At 38.3% G+C, this 13984-nt stretch overlaps 1 protein-coding gene across 2 annotated transcripts in view; it reads right to left on the bottom strand.

Annotated features, from left to right (window-relative positions):
- Window positions 1–13984, bottom strand: part of AATK (apoptosis associated tyrosine kinase) — a 2480061-nt gene that overhangs the window by 583591 nt on the left and 1882486 nt on the right. The gene's annotated exons all lie outside the window — the stretch shown is intronic.

Genomic DNA, 13984 nt, shown 5'->3' with positions numbered 1-13984 from the left:
CTTCAAGTTATTTGGAATCCTGGAGCCTCTCGTTCTAGATTACTAATGTAAAAGTGAAGGAGACATTGCAGATAATCAGACTACAAACATGTAGTTATTATAGAAACACTACAACACTAACATTAAAAACGCCATTTATTATCACATTTTGTATGTGATCTATACCTACTAACAAGTTGTCACCTTTCATCTAAACTCTTATGAAAACCCTCATAAATGTACCCTTCATGTTTAGATTGAGGAGAACAGCACACATAAACACATACACACACCTATACTCTAATATGCAGTAATACATAAATGGTACAGATATAATTAATTTATGCATGTGCATTTGCTTATCCCCATGACCATATAATTCCTAATATAGTAGACTATAAAAGATGAATGGAAGGCTAAATATACAAAAAAGCTAAATTTCATACTCAAATGTATTGCTCAGTCATAAACTGTGCAGCAATACTGATGTCATATATAACTAAATATAATATGCCCACATTTAGCTTTCACTGCTTATTATAATTCACTTCTATAAATATGACATAATTTACAGCTTTTTTACTACCATTTTAAACCTACAGGGCTACATAGACAGACATAACTCAGTAGAGCTACAAAACAACAGTTCTAAGCATTAAAAATTAGTTGTACATGCTGATGTCAGAGCTCATTCAAAGAAACAAATTTTACAATTATAATGCCATCTATTAATTTAATACCATCTATTAATTTGAGAATAATATAAGGCACCTGGGATCCAGCTCTGAGGAACCTTTTGCACATCTGCAAAATGAATAGCATCAGCACCATTAGATCCAAGGATTTAAATTTTGCTTGCGACATAAACATGAAATGTTGACGAGATGGATATGTGTCTCAGAAGATCTACATGCTCTGGAATAGGATCCCTATCCAGGTAAGCAGTGTCCATCCCTACCCCTATTTAAGCATAACTTTGACCAATTGATAGGAAATCAGAAATTATTTATTATTTATTTGTCTTTGTTTATGAGGAGAGTCTCATTGGGTAATACCCATTTTCAGTAAAGGCCCAGGGAGAAAAGCCCCATTTGCTTACATTACGTTGAAGGTTGGGTGTCGAGCTGGCACCTCGGCATTTCGTAAAAATCTACTGCCAATCATTAGCGGATCAGAGTTCCGCTGTGGCGACCCCTTACCAGGAAAAGCCGAAAGACAAACAAACACTATACTAAATTCCAAATAACAAATAGTAGTTACAATTCTTATCAGGTTGGGCCTCATACACAGAGGTAGACAGTAATGTGCCCTATAAGCATAGCCCCTCACATAACTTCTAGAAACTTCCTAACTAACATGGCTCCTCCTAATAAATACCAATGATACGTAGGGACACGACTGGGTTGGGTTGCATGGCTAGGCTTAAAAAGGTCCAAACAACAGTGCCACATTCATTGAAAACCATTAGAAAAATCACCACCCATTTAAAGAGACAGCATCACTTCATTGAGCCCTGGTGAAAATAAAGCCCCCAGTCACACTATATAGGAATATTCCTTATTATTCAGGACACCATGCCAACCTAACTTATTATATGAAGCTAGATTACTCTTGTCAATAATAGTGAAGTTAAACACAGTAGAAGGATGTTTCTGGACATGTTTATATAATACACTAGACAGGCGGCCATTTCTGATATCACTCATATGCTCAAAAATCTGAGTTTTAAGTTGTCTGGACATCTGTCCTACATAAAAAGTTGGTACATGTTCAGCTTTTTATGTAGGACAGATGTCCAGACATCTTAAATAAACTACCCAATCAGAACAGCAAGTACCAAAACAAAGGATACCAAAAACATTGGGGGTATTCCTAGATGTAAACGGTTTTGTTTTTAAAACATGCTTACACACAGAGCAATGCCCACATGATTGGCTCCTGGGAATCCTCCACTGTCCACGTGATACAGACTTGTTTAATTTGTACATTTTGGTTCTGTGGACATGAACTGCTGGCTGAACACTTAACAGGAGAACATTTTCTTAACAACATGGTTTAAGGGGTGTTTGTGAACACATCTGTTTTTGTGCATGGCTGAAATTCAGACCCCCCCTTTTTGTTTTTCATAGTGGTGCCTTCCTTTGAACTTGTGCTGTAGAGTGCTATAGAGATTGCTGCTTTGTGTTTCTACATACATTTTCGGGGCCTACTGCACATTATTTTAATCAGCCATCTGGAATTATTCTGTGAATCATCCCATTACATTTTTGTTGTGTTTAGTAAGCAGTTTGGCTGCTGATAAAGATGACATCCACATTTTTGAGGAGGTGGAGACTCTTCCTGTTTCCTATGCAGGTACTGTGCATAAGCCTTCTAATACTTGTGTAAAAGCTTTTAAAAAGTTATCTGCTGCCACTAAGAATTTACAAACAAACGTATGGCACCTTAAATTGTTTAAAGCTTATAATTTAAGGGGGCTGTCACCATGGGAGTTAAGGGTTCATATACAACTATTGGTCAAACAATCAGATGAAAATTTGATGGCTGAATTGTATCAGGCCCTATAAACAGCCTCTAGGAGCTTTGTGAAGGTTTTATTGTCCTTTTATGAGAGAACAGTGGATAAATCAATAGCAGAGGTATCTAAGCTTTGTGAAGAGGTGAGGCAGTTTCAAATGTATGATTCTTTCCAGGAACATCTTTCTAAGTTAACTAAAGATCTAATGGCCCTGGAAAAGGAACTTAAGGAATGTAAACTTAAAAAATTCCAAAGGGATGCAACAGACTATGCTAACGTAGATCATTTATTGCACAAAATCAGTTAAATTTTCTGAGAATATTGATCAAACCCGGGCCAAGAGGAAGAGGAAAAGAACCAAGTCCATTCTTAAACAATCTGACAACACTCCAGAAACATCTGCTAAGGATTCTTCTTCTGTCGGGGAAACTGATGTTGAGGCTGTAAATAATTCTCCTTTGGCTAAAAGAGGAATGTGGTTAATGCTTTGGAATTAAGAGAAGGGCCAGCCATAAACACTCCAGAAGATACAGACGCGTTATTATAGCTGATGGTCCTGACAGGATGCAGTTTAAATTTTGTTCCTACTTCTTCTGTTTCAGAAGACATTTTTGTTAAGGATGTCCTGATGTTTTGTAGACAGCTTAATTTAAAGCTGTTTTTTTACAACAATGGTGTGTCAGATCATGGAGAATTTAAGTTTAAATCCTCTAATTTTGTTCTCCCCATGAATAAACATGTGGCAGCTTTTCAGCAAAGTGTTTTAAAAGATTTACATTTTAACATCCATACCAACAGGACTGTACAGCATAATCTATCCAAGGCTGAATAACAGGCCTGAATAAATCTTACTGACAATAAAAATGTGGTTATTAACACAGCAGACAAAGGTGGGGCTGTGGTGGTTTGGGAATGGACCATGTATCTGTTGGATGCATAAAAACAACTTTCTGACAATTGTTTTTATCAACACAATGGTCCTAGACCCCACTTTGAAGTTTAAACATGATATTGACTGTTTTTTGAAGTTAGCCTTGGATGAAGGGCTCATTACTAAGCAAGTTGCTTTTCAAATCACAGTCCAGGATCCCACCCCACAGTATTTTTGTCTGCTCCCCAAAATACATATAAACTTTACACACACTCCTGGCAGACCATTGTTTTTAGCCTTGGCTATTTGACTGAACCCTTGTCTGCCTTTCTTACCTACTATCTACGCCCTCTGTTAAATAGTGTACGTCCGCATATGCAAGATACCACCCAGTTTTTGAATATGTGCCCTTTGAATCTTGCATCTTTGTACACCAATATTCCACATTCGGCTGGACTAATGGCACTGGGTTATTGGCTAAATCCTTCCACAGTGTATAGTCCCAGTTTCAATACATTTTTAATCTGCCTCACAGAACATGTTCTCACTAAAGATTTATTTTATTTTAATGGTTTTTACAGCTTAAGGGTACTGCCATGGGAGAATCTTTTGCTCCCATTTATGCTGACCTATTTATGGGTTTTCCTGAGAAGCAGATTATCTGGGATGCTACTCATATGAGTCCATATGTATATGGCATAGATACCTCGCTGATTGCTAGCCTGTTTGAAGTCTGATTTAACTGATTTAGATGAGTTTGTAGAATATCTTAATGAAAATAAATGGGGTATAAAATTTAGTGCTCAATATGATGTCTCACACATCACTTTTCTGGATGCTGCCATCTCGAAAAACAATGATGGCACGTAAAACACTACTGTGCACAGGAACACATTTTTACATGCTACTACCTGCTATCCACCCTCGCATTGTCCCCAATATTCCCAAATCACAGTTTTTAAGAGTTTGTAGAATATGTTCCTCAGATGCTGAATGTAAACTTGTTTTGGTTAGAAGATTTTGTGACAAGGGGTATAATTATAAGATATTATGACTACATGGGGGGTATAATTATAAGGAAGTTATGATCACCCGAGACACTGTCCAAGAAGTTGATATTTTCTTTTTATTTATTTTTGTTTACCGGACTTGGAACAAAGCCAAGTTTCAGTGGAGACCCGGGGAGAAATGCTCTAGATGCATGTTTTTGTAACATGGGAGGAAACTGGAGCAACCAGAGAAAACCCAAACGGACACAAGAAGGACATGCAGACTCTGCACAGAAGGCACCCAGCCAAGAATCAAAGCGGAGAACCTCTTGCTGTGAGGCGACAACACAACTGCTGTACCACTGTGCTGTCCAGTTGATAGAATAACAGTTCTTGCACTACAAAAACATAAATTCATGGATGATATTTTCAGGCTGGTGACTAAGTATGGCAGTAATATAGGGTTTTTCAAGCATCTTACCTACAAACACTGGGACATCCTTATGGAAGATAACAAAATATCTGAGTTAGTTCCTGCATGTTGCTTATTTTCTTATATAAGAGGAAAAACTATTGGTAACTACTTTAATCATTATAAGAAAAGTGTTAGACATAAAATGGATACGCATACAATAGATTGCATCCCTGTGGTGCGTTGCCAACCATGTGGACATTGTTCTGCATGTAAGCATGTTTTAAAAATAAAACAATTTACATCTAGGAATACCCTCAAAGTTTTTGATATCCTTTGTTTTGGAACTTGCTGTTCTGATTGGATATTTTATTTTGCTACCTGCACATGTTCAACTTTTTATGTAGGACAGACGTCCAGGCAACTTAAACTCAGATTTTTGAGCATATAAGTGATATTAGAAACACCCGCTTGTCCAATGCATTACATAAGCATGTCCAGAAACATCCTTCTGCTGTGTTTATGTTCACTATTATTAACATGATTTATCTGGCTTCGTGTAATAAGTTAGGCTGGCATGGCATCCTGAATAATAAGGAATATTCTTGGACAGTGAGACAGGGGCTTTACTTTCACCGGGGCTCAGTTAAGTGATGCTGTCTCTTTAAATGGGAGGTGATTTTCTAATTGTTTTCCATCACATGTACATTTAATGTGGCATTGTTGTTTGGAACTTTAACACTGATGAAGGCATGAAGTTGCCGAAACCGGCCTGTTCCTTAATGAAATAATATTAAATAAATTGTTTTGCTGATCTGAAGTGCTGGTTGCTGTTGTCTGGATTCATCATTTTGCCTTTGTACTTGGCTGTACTTGCATGGACTTTTGTATTCAGGCTTATAAAGGCCTCGGTGGTCCTTAGCCTAGTATATATTTATGAACCTATGTAAATTGATGTCTCTTCCTAAGAACTTGTGATATATCACTTTAGTTGAGTAGCTCATATGTCGGCTTCAAAAGGTTGACAAACTGAATGCTGACACTTTACTACATATGCACAGAGAAAAAAAGCCTCAGTACATGCAATTTTCAAATAAATAAAAAAAAAATTACATTATTATTTTGCAGCCCACCTGCACCCCATACCCCATACCCCATGCTAATTATATATGCTAACTACAAGATCACACATTCCCCAAGGAAAAAGAACATAATTTTACCCTAGGATTGTCTATCTCACATACCGGCTATCTGCATTATATCGACTTAAATTAACAGACAAACTTGCATTTACACCAAATGTAGGGCACCCGTATATGTGTGTGTGTGTATGTATATATGTGTATATATATATATATATATATATATATATATATATATATATATATATATATATATATCTATATAGGTTCCCTATTATATGATCGAAGACGCATTCTTTTGAATGGATCTTGATGGAACCTGAAAGCACGAAACTGCAAAATACCGAAATGGCATATAAGCAAATTCTTTCCCTGGTCTCAGAGTTGGTATATTTAACTAAGGGAGTGTGGGGGGCGATGTTTTAAAGTTTCTTTCTTTTCTTTTTTGGAACAGCGATTTTTTTCCCTGGAAAAAAAATTGCTGTTCTAAGTGTTCGGGATTGTAAACTTTAGTTTACATGGGGTCGATAAATCAGCATTCGCTGATTTAATATAGACCCTATACATATATATATATATATATATATATATATATATACACACACACACACACACACACACACACACACACAAATGTGTGTGTGTGTGTGTGTGTGTGTGTGTGTGTGTGTGTGTGTGTATATATATATATATATATATATATGTGTGTGTGTGTGTGTGTGTGTGTGTGTATATATACACACACACATACACACACACCTATATAAGTGTATGTGTAAGTACTACTTCCATTACCATAGTGACTTTTACAGTGTGGCTCAGAAGAAAATGCATTTCATCCATACACTTAATCATGCTAATTTAGTCTCCTTGAAATTTTGCTTTATTCAATTTATTTCAATATTTTAAGAGAACAAACGCGATTTAATTTTTAAGGTTAAAGACTGGCTTGTTATTTCCCAACCAGTCTAAATCCAAAAGTGCTATATCATCCTATGTCAGAGCTGAAGAGACACCTTGTGTGAACTCAAAGTGTCAAAAGCCCCAGAAGACTGTAAATATGCCTAATTTGCATTTTAAACTAAATAAGCTTCAACTATGAAACCTGCATTTGCCTATAACCAGTACTGTTGGTAAAATAAGTTACATTTTAATTACATTTACATTGAAATGACAAAATGAAGGTAAATGGCCATTTCTACAATAAAAATGTGCTAATCTTGTCTTTAAATGCAGTTTAACACTGAAATAATGAATAAATTCAAAACTGCAGCAAATGAAAGAAGTTTTTATCTTAAACACATTTTACATAATAAAAAGCTGTCTTGTTTTAAGATTAACTGAAGTTTTTATTTCATAAAGTTATAATGATAAACATATTTAACCCAATGATTCAAGTCCTTTCATGTAGAACATGTTTACAATTCCCTTTCAGTGCTACAGCTGACATTTCCCTCTTCAGAAAGTTGTTTCATTCAGATTAAAAATACATCAAAAATGTGTTACCCTATTCTTATTTAAAATCACTTCTTCTCTCTTATTTTCTTTGCAAAACAAACAGTTTTCCAGTTTTCTCTGACACCTTGTCCTTTCAGAACTGAAAAACTCCACTCCATTTCTCCAGTACTGATGACAATATTATGTCTCAAAAAATAGTTTTTTGTCACTCTATTCTGGTTAGCTACAGAATATGGCCTTTTATGTTACTCATTTTTAGGACTTATCAAAGGCCAGCGGGTCTTTCTCTTTTCCATAATCCTGATGGAAAAGTCATTATCAAATCTCATGATATTTTTGTTCAATATTACAGGAAGACTGGATCATGCATTTCTAAAAATAAGCTCTTTGTCCGGGTATAAATTAAATTTCACAATAATAGTGCTTGCAGGGGCTGCTAGATTTATAGACATTTTCATCAATGATCTGTAGCCTCTCTTAATTCAAAGTGAAAGCCGATCTTGTAAGTTTAATACTTTTGGTAACTAGTTAGGTAAAAAGTATTCCATGTTATCTCCCACCATTATTCTTGAAGTCCAAAAATTCTTAAATTGTTCCTATTTTGCCAATTTTCCATTCCTTTCATTTGCTCTAACACCCAGTTCTGCTTTAGTAAAAAATCTGTTTCTGTTTCCTCCTGTCTCAGTCTATTGTCCATTACTGAAACAAACATTTCAATGTTTTTTACTAGTTCTGCTTGTTGTTCTCTGTTTGTTGCAGTTTTCTTCTACACATTTCATTTTTGTGGTAACATTATCAATTTTCAAGGACAACGTCTGCAATAAAGTCATCATCTGATGAACATCTTTTTAACTGAAGTATCCCACCCTGTTAGAGAAGTCCTGAAGTACTCATTTTTCAATACTGAGCCAACAGAGTAGTATTTAGAAAGTTGTAAAATGATCATAGAGTTACAAATCTGGCAAAAAATATGGAGGTAGAGTTCTTAGAGGAAATTAACTCCCTTCTTTTTGAAGATTTTGCCAAATTTTCCTGTCAAAATCTTAAATCTGTTTTGGAATACTAGCAAACAGCTACATGACAGCCATCTTGTGAGCAACATCTTTGGCGTCTGAATTTTAAATCTGTTCTCTCCCTGACTCAGATAAACATCACATCTTAAGGCACTTATATGGTATGTGAGTGATGTAGTTATACACTCCCAATGGAGGCAGGGTTCTCACATACAAGCGCTTATAACACAAAACAAATTCTCATAAAAACACATACTACACCCACTACACACAGTATGGACCATACACATAGACTCACGTAAACTGAGAATCTTAAATGCAGTATTCTTATACCCAAAAGACCTCCCTGACATTGCATTTACAAAAAGTATGCGTAACAATCTCAAAAGTACTCGACCAAAACAAACACCCACCACAACATATAACAGCCATATCTCATGGTGTCTAAACTTCTAAAGGCTAGCCACCATATACAGACTCCACTGTGAGACACACACACATATCCTACTCACCAGGCTGAGAAAGGAGACAGTAACAGTCAGTTGCCTTATCAAGGGCCAGGATCCACCAGATCTAGCATGCCCTCAGATTTATGAACCACAAGTACCAGTATAACTCAGTCATAGTTCATGTGGGTATAAACAATCTGAGACATACCTCCTAGGACTACATGAAAAGAGACATGGTGGAGCTCTCAGACTATGTGTCTCAATCCAGTATGAGCCTGGCATTGAGTAGCATTCTATCATTTCCAAGGATGATGCCACAATATGAGCAGAAGATGACTGACTTTAATAATTGGTGCCATTCAAAGGGGGCACAATATTTGTCAGCCAAGGAGGATACAGTTGACAGACCATGCTGTTTTGTCAGGGATGGTCTGCACCTGTCCCTTCTAGGCTTACAAATATTGGCCAAAACCTTGTGGACTCCCACAATGCCATTTTTAGGCTTTGCCAACCTGATAAACTATTCGACATAGCAAAACTAATACCCAAAAATCTAAAGGTGTTACAGCTCAATGCCAGAAGTATAAAAAAAGAAACTCTACTCCCTGAAACTCTCCACGTCCTGGAGAATGTAGATGTCTTTGCAGTTATTGTAACATAGTTTACAGCTGTGGAGAGCAACCCAGCAGTGCAACTCTGTACTGCCTTCTACAAATTTAGAACAGTTACTGCACCCAAAGGAACAAGGAAGAAGGAGCTGCCTCAGTTTACATCTGTGACCCAGGAAAGCAATAGCACATGCTTTAACATATTGGAGATACCACTTTGCAACCCAACATCATATTCATCACGGACCTCTTCAACTGTCCCATTATAAACTGGGAATTTTACATGACCCCAAGCATGTAGGCCCAGAGACTCCTGGACTTTGTAAGCACAAGAGATTTGGCACTGCTAGTCCATCCACCACTGTGGCACTATCAGCTTTGACCTGGTCTTCACAAACATGAGAGAATGTTGTAAATGCTGTTCCCCCATAGTGTAATATCCTCAATGGTTAGGTTAGACCATAAAGCTGTCTCTTTGAGATAAAAATAAAACCTGGGACCCCAGCTAACCTTGGAACTTTTACGAATTATTCTACAACCAACTTTCTACTATTAAGCAACACTCTGGCAAAATTTCAAGCCGCACTTCCCCCATACCCCGAGAATACCACTGCCTGTGGAATTGTTCACAGAAAACATGAATAATCATGCTAATGGCTGCATACAGACAGCTGTGACTAACTACAATAAGCTCAGGTCAAACTCAAAAGACAGGCTACTCTGGTAGAATCTCAACATCAACAGGTTGTGTAAGAAAAGGAAAAAAATCATTGCAAAAATTAGAACGTGCAATGCCCAGCAAGGTAAAATCTCCCTCTTCAATCTAAACAAGCAACTTGAGGGGTTAATCAAGTCTACCAAAGCTAAATATGAGGTAAAAATTAGCCTTCCAGACCACAGATAATCACAAGACATTCTTCAGCTATGTCTACAACCTCAAAGGCAATAAACAGCAATGTACAAACCTAATTGTGAATGGAAACACATACTGAGTAGAAGATATAGCAAATCTCCTGGATGTTAAATTTAGTTCCAACTTTACCCCACCAGACACCCATCAAGAAATACCCTTAACCAAACTCCCCCAACTATCAGTAGGGAACAGGTCCTCAGTGCACTCTCCAAGGCCAAGGAAATTGCATCACTGGGTTGTGATAATATCTCAGGATGTCTGCTTCATATTATGATACTCAGTCTATCAGAACCACTATAATCACTGTTTAACTGTAACCTCAATACTGGCTTCATGCCAAGCAAACAGAGGACTGAAACTGTCACCCTTTGCACAAGGGCATGCCATCTATGAACTCGGGTAACTACAGACACATAAGTCTGACTCATCTTATATTGTAAAGCTATGGAAATAATAAGCAATGACATGGGAAGCCTTCAGACACTGGATCCAAGCCAGTTAGGGTTGCCACCTTCGTTCACGGCTAAAACCGGAGCCACGCCACGCCCCTCGCGTCACCAGTAACCCCGCCCGCCCCACCCCCTCTCCCGCCAACATACCGCCCATTTTGTGATGTCACGACAGCATCACTCAACGGGAACGCCCTCTTTTTTCGTTCCCGCCGCCTGCTTTTGGCTGATTTGCTATGCTTTTCTGTAAGAAAAGCATAGTAAATCAGCCGATCAACGGGAACGCCCTCTTTTTTTTGCTCCCGCCGCCTGCTTTTGGCTGATTTGCTATGCTTTTCTGTAAGAAAGCATAGTAAATCAGCCGATTTACAAACTCCGATAGTCTGTTTCCTTTTTGAAACAGAATACCGGAGTTTGTACAGTGTTTTCCGGACTACCGGAGAATCAGTTTGATTTCCTGATAGTCCGGAAAAAAACCGAAGGGGTGGCAAGCCTAAAGCCAGTATGGTTTCATCAAGGGCATATGATGCCTTGTCAACCTAGTGGACTTCTTTCAGAAAGTCAGAAAAGCAATGGACAAGGGAGAAACGGTGCATACTGCCTACCTAGACCTGGTCAAACCATTCAACACAGTACCCCATGCAGGCATAGTAGACAAATTCACAAAAAGGTGGTCTAAGTTTCTGTATCACTCACTGGATAGCCAGCTGGTTGACAGATAAGACCAAAGAAGTTAGCATAAGAGAGTCTGCCATCACAAAGAGGATAGTCACCAATGGAGTCCCTCAGGACTTGGGGCTGGGCTGCTCCTTTTTGGTATCTACTTGTCTGAAGTCAAGCCACAGTTAAGGCCTACTGGCTGAACAAGTCTGCAGATGAGTGCAGTCATAGAATCTCCCAAAGATGACACAAATACCCTCCCAGAAGGCCTGACACACATATAATTACTAGTGTCAGAGCCATGGTCTAAAACTCAGTGCCAAGAAATGCCTAATGGCATCCTTTGAGAAGACACTTACCCCTGGAAAATACTACGTTAATAATACATGCCTTAGAGATTTGATAACACATGTAGACAGAAACTTGCCTTTGACCATCATGTGTTTATGGTAGTAAGGAACTCTTTCTATGTTGTGCAACTTATAAGCAAAGATATGGCATCTAGGTGCAAGGATGTCATTGTTACTCTATATTCGTCCCTCATCAGCCCAATCAGTGAGTACAACATCCCTCAGTATGTACCCGACCAAGTATATGCAACAACTGGAGCTTCCACAGAGATTACTTACAAAAAGAATACAGGACATAAACAACATGCCACACATGGACCACCTCAAAGCCTTATCCCTGTACTTGGTCTCCTACAGGCTGCTAAGAGGTGATCTGTACCTGGCTTACAAAGCATCCTCTGATTCCACTCTGATGGACCTGTTGCACATTCACAAAATAAAGATCCTGAAAATTACTAGATGTAAGGACTTCCGCTTCTCCTGAAATGCTTTGCTGAAGTTTTGTATATTCTCCCCCTGACCCAACAGCCATTGTTGATTTTAACAATGACATAAAATGCCTGGCAACTACAGGAATTGCTGCTTTCATATCTTATTATGCAGTACAATGGACATATAAGAAAATATTTTCATCTGTTTTTTTAGTTTGCTCTATTGCAGTCTGTGACACCCTGTTGAGTATGTGCCAGATAGATTAAGCAATCCATTTGAATGTGCAGTACTGGCTAACACTTTGCATTATTTTTGTCTTCTGGAGTTTATATTATATTCTTTTAAAGCCAATGCTGACATTTCAGTTCATGATATCAATTTATTTAAGACATTTTTCTGCAACCTACCTGCCATTATTATCTGCTATACTTCTGACACATCTCCAACATTAAGGCAAAATATTCAAAGCCATTTGCCATGGCAGGCAGTGCATTTTGTTAGCATTCTGTGACACCTGTCAAGCTGATAATGCATTTCTTTCTTTTTTATTTTGGTTTTATTATAAAGTAAAATATACATTACTAGTAATTAATGTAATTATACAATATTTTAGGCAAGAAAAATGTATTCTCTCGAAAAGTGATAGCTTTTATACCATCATTCAGCTCTGTTAACTAAGTTGAATCACTGGGAATGGAGGACCAATTCATTCTTTCCAGAAACTCAGTGGGAGTACAAGGAACATTAAGGTCATGATCCAGATTCACCTTTTATAATACACAAAGGAAGGCAAGGTGCCTTGCATACTCCACAAGCTTTCCTGTTCAGAGAGAAATTGTTGCTCATCACTGCAGCCCTCACTACTGAGCAGTGGGATTTTAACAACTGCATGTAACTGTGCAGTCAGTGGGAAGCACCTGTGTTAAGAACACCTTTATACAGCCCCTTATGCTGCTCTGTTAAGTTGCTTGAATAGTACAGACAGCAGACACGTTCATATCATTCAATTCTTCCATATGAGTAGCACAGATCATGCATATGTCTGTGCCAGTAGTAGTTTTTTGTAATGCACCTATGCAGTTCAGTAGCATTGAATGGAACAGGCACAGCAGCACATACGTGGTGTATGAGAGGGTGTGGGAGTGTCTGCCTGTGTGTGTGTGTGTGTGTGTGTGTGTGTGTGTGTGTGCACATGTCTCTGTGTGTGCACATAGGTGAGTGTGTGTGTGTGTGTGTGTGTGTGTGTGTGTGTGTGTGTGTGTGTGTGTGTGTGCACATGTCTCTGTGTGTGCACATAGGTGAGTGTGTGTGTGTGTGTGTGTGTGTGTGTGTGTGTGTGTGTGTGTGTGTGTGTGTGTGTGTGTGTGTGTGTGCACATGTCTCTGTGTGTGCACATAGGTGAGTGTGTGTGTGTGTGTGTGTGTGTGTGTGTGTGTGTGTGTGTGTGTGTGTGTGTGTGTGTGTGTGCGCATAACCTGTACTGTGTCTGACTGAGTCCTTTTCTTCCTATGTATGCATACAGAGTAATGGTGTTTGTGTGTGTGAGTGTGTGTGTGTGTGTGTGTGTGTGTGTGTGTGTGTGTGTGTGTGCACATAGGTGAGTGTGTGTGTGTATGGGTGGGTGTGGGTGTGTTTGTATATATCTATGGTGATAAGGAGTGTGGTTTTCTAGGACCAGTGCTCAATGGCTGAACAGAGCAGTGCAGAGCTTTTCCACCTGATTGATTCCTAGTAATGCAAA

This window comes from Protopterus annectens, chromosome 10.part0, assembly GCF_019279795.1.
Source record: "Protopterus annectens isolate FY-2018-M chromosome 10.part0, PAN1.0, whole genome shotgun sequence".
In the NCBI taxonomy this organism is placed as follows: domain Eukaryota; kingdom Metazoa; phylum Chordata; order Ceratodontiformes; family Protopteridae; genus Protopterus; species Protopterus annectens.
The sequence above is the reverse complement of the archived record's forward strand: the minus strand, read 5'-3'. Positions and strand labels throughout refer to the sequence as shown.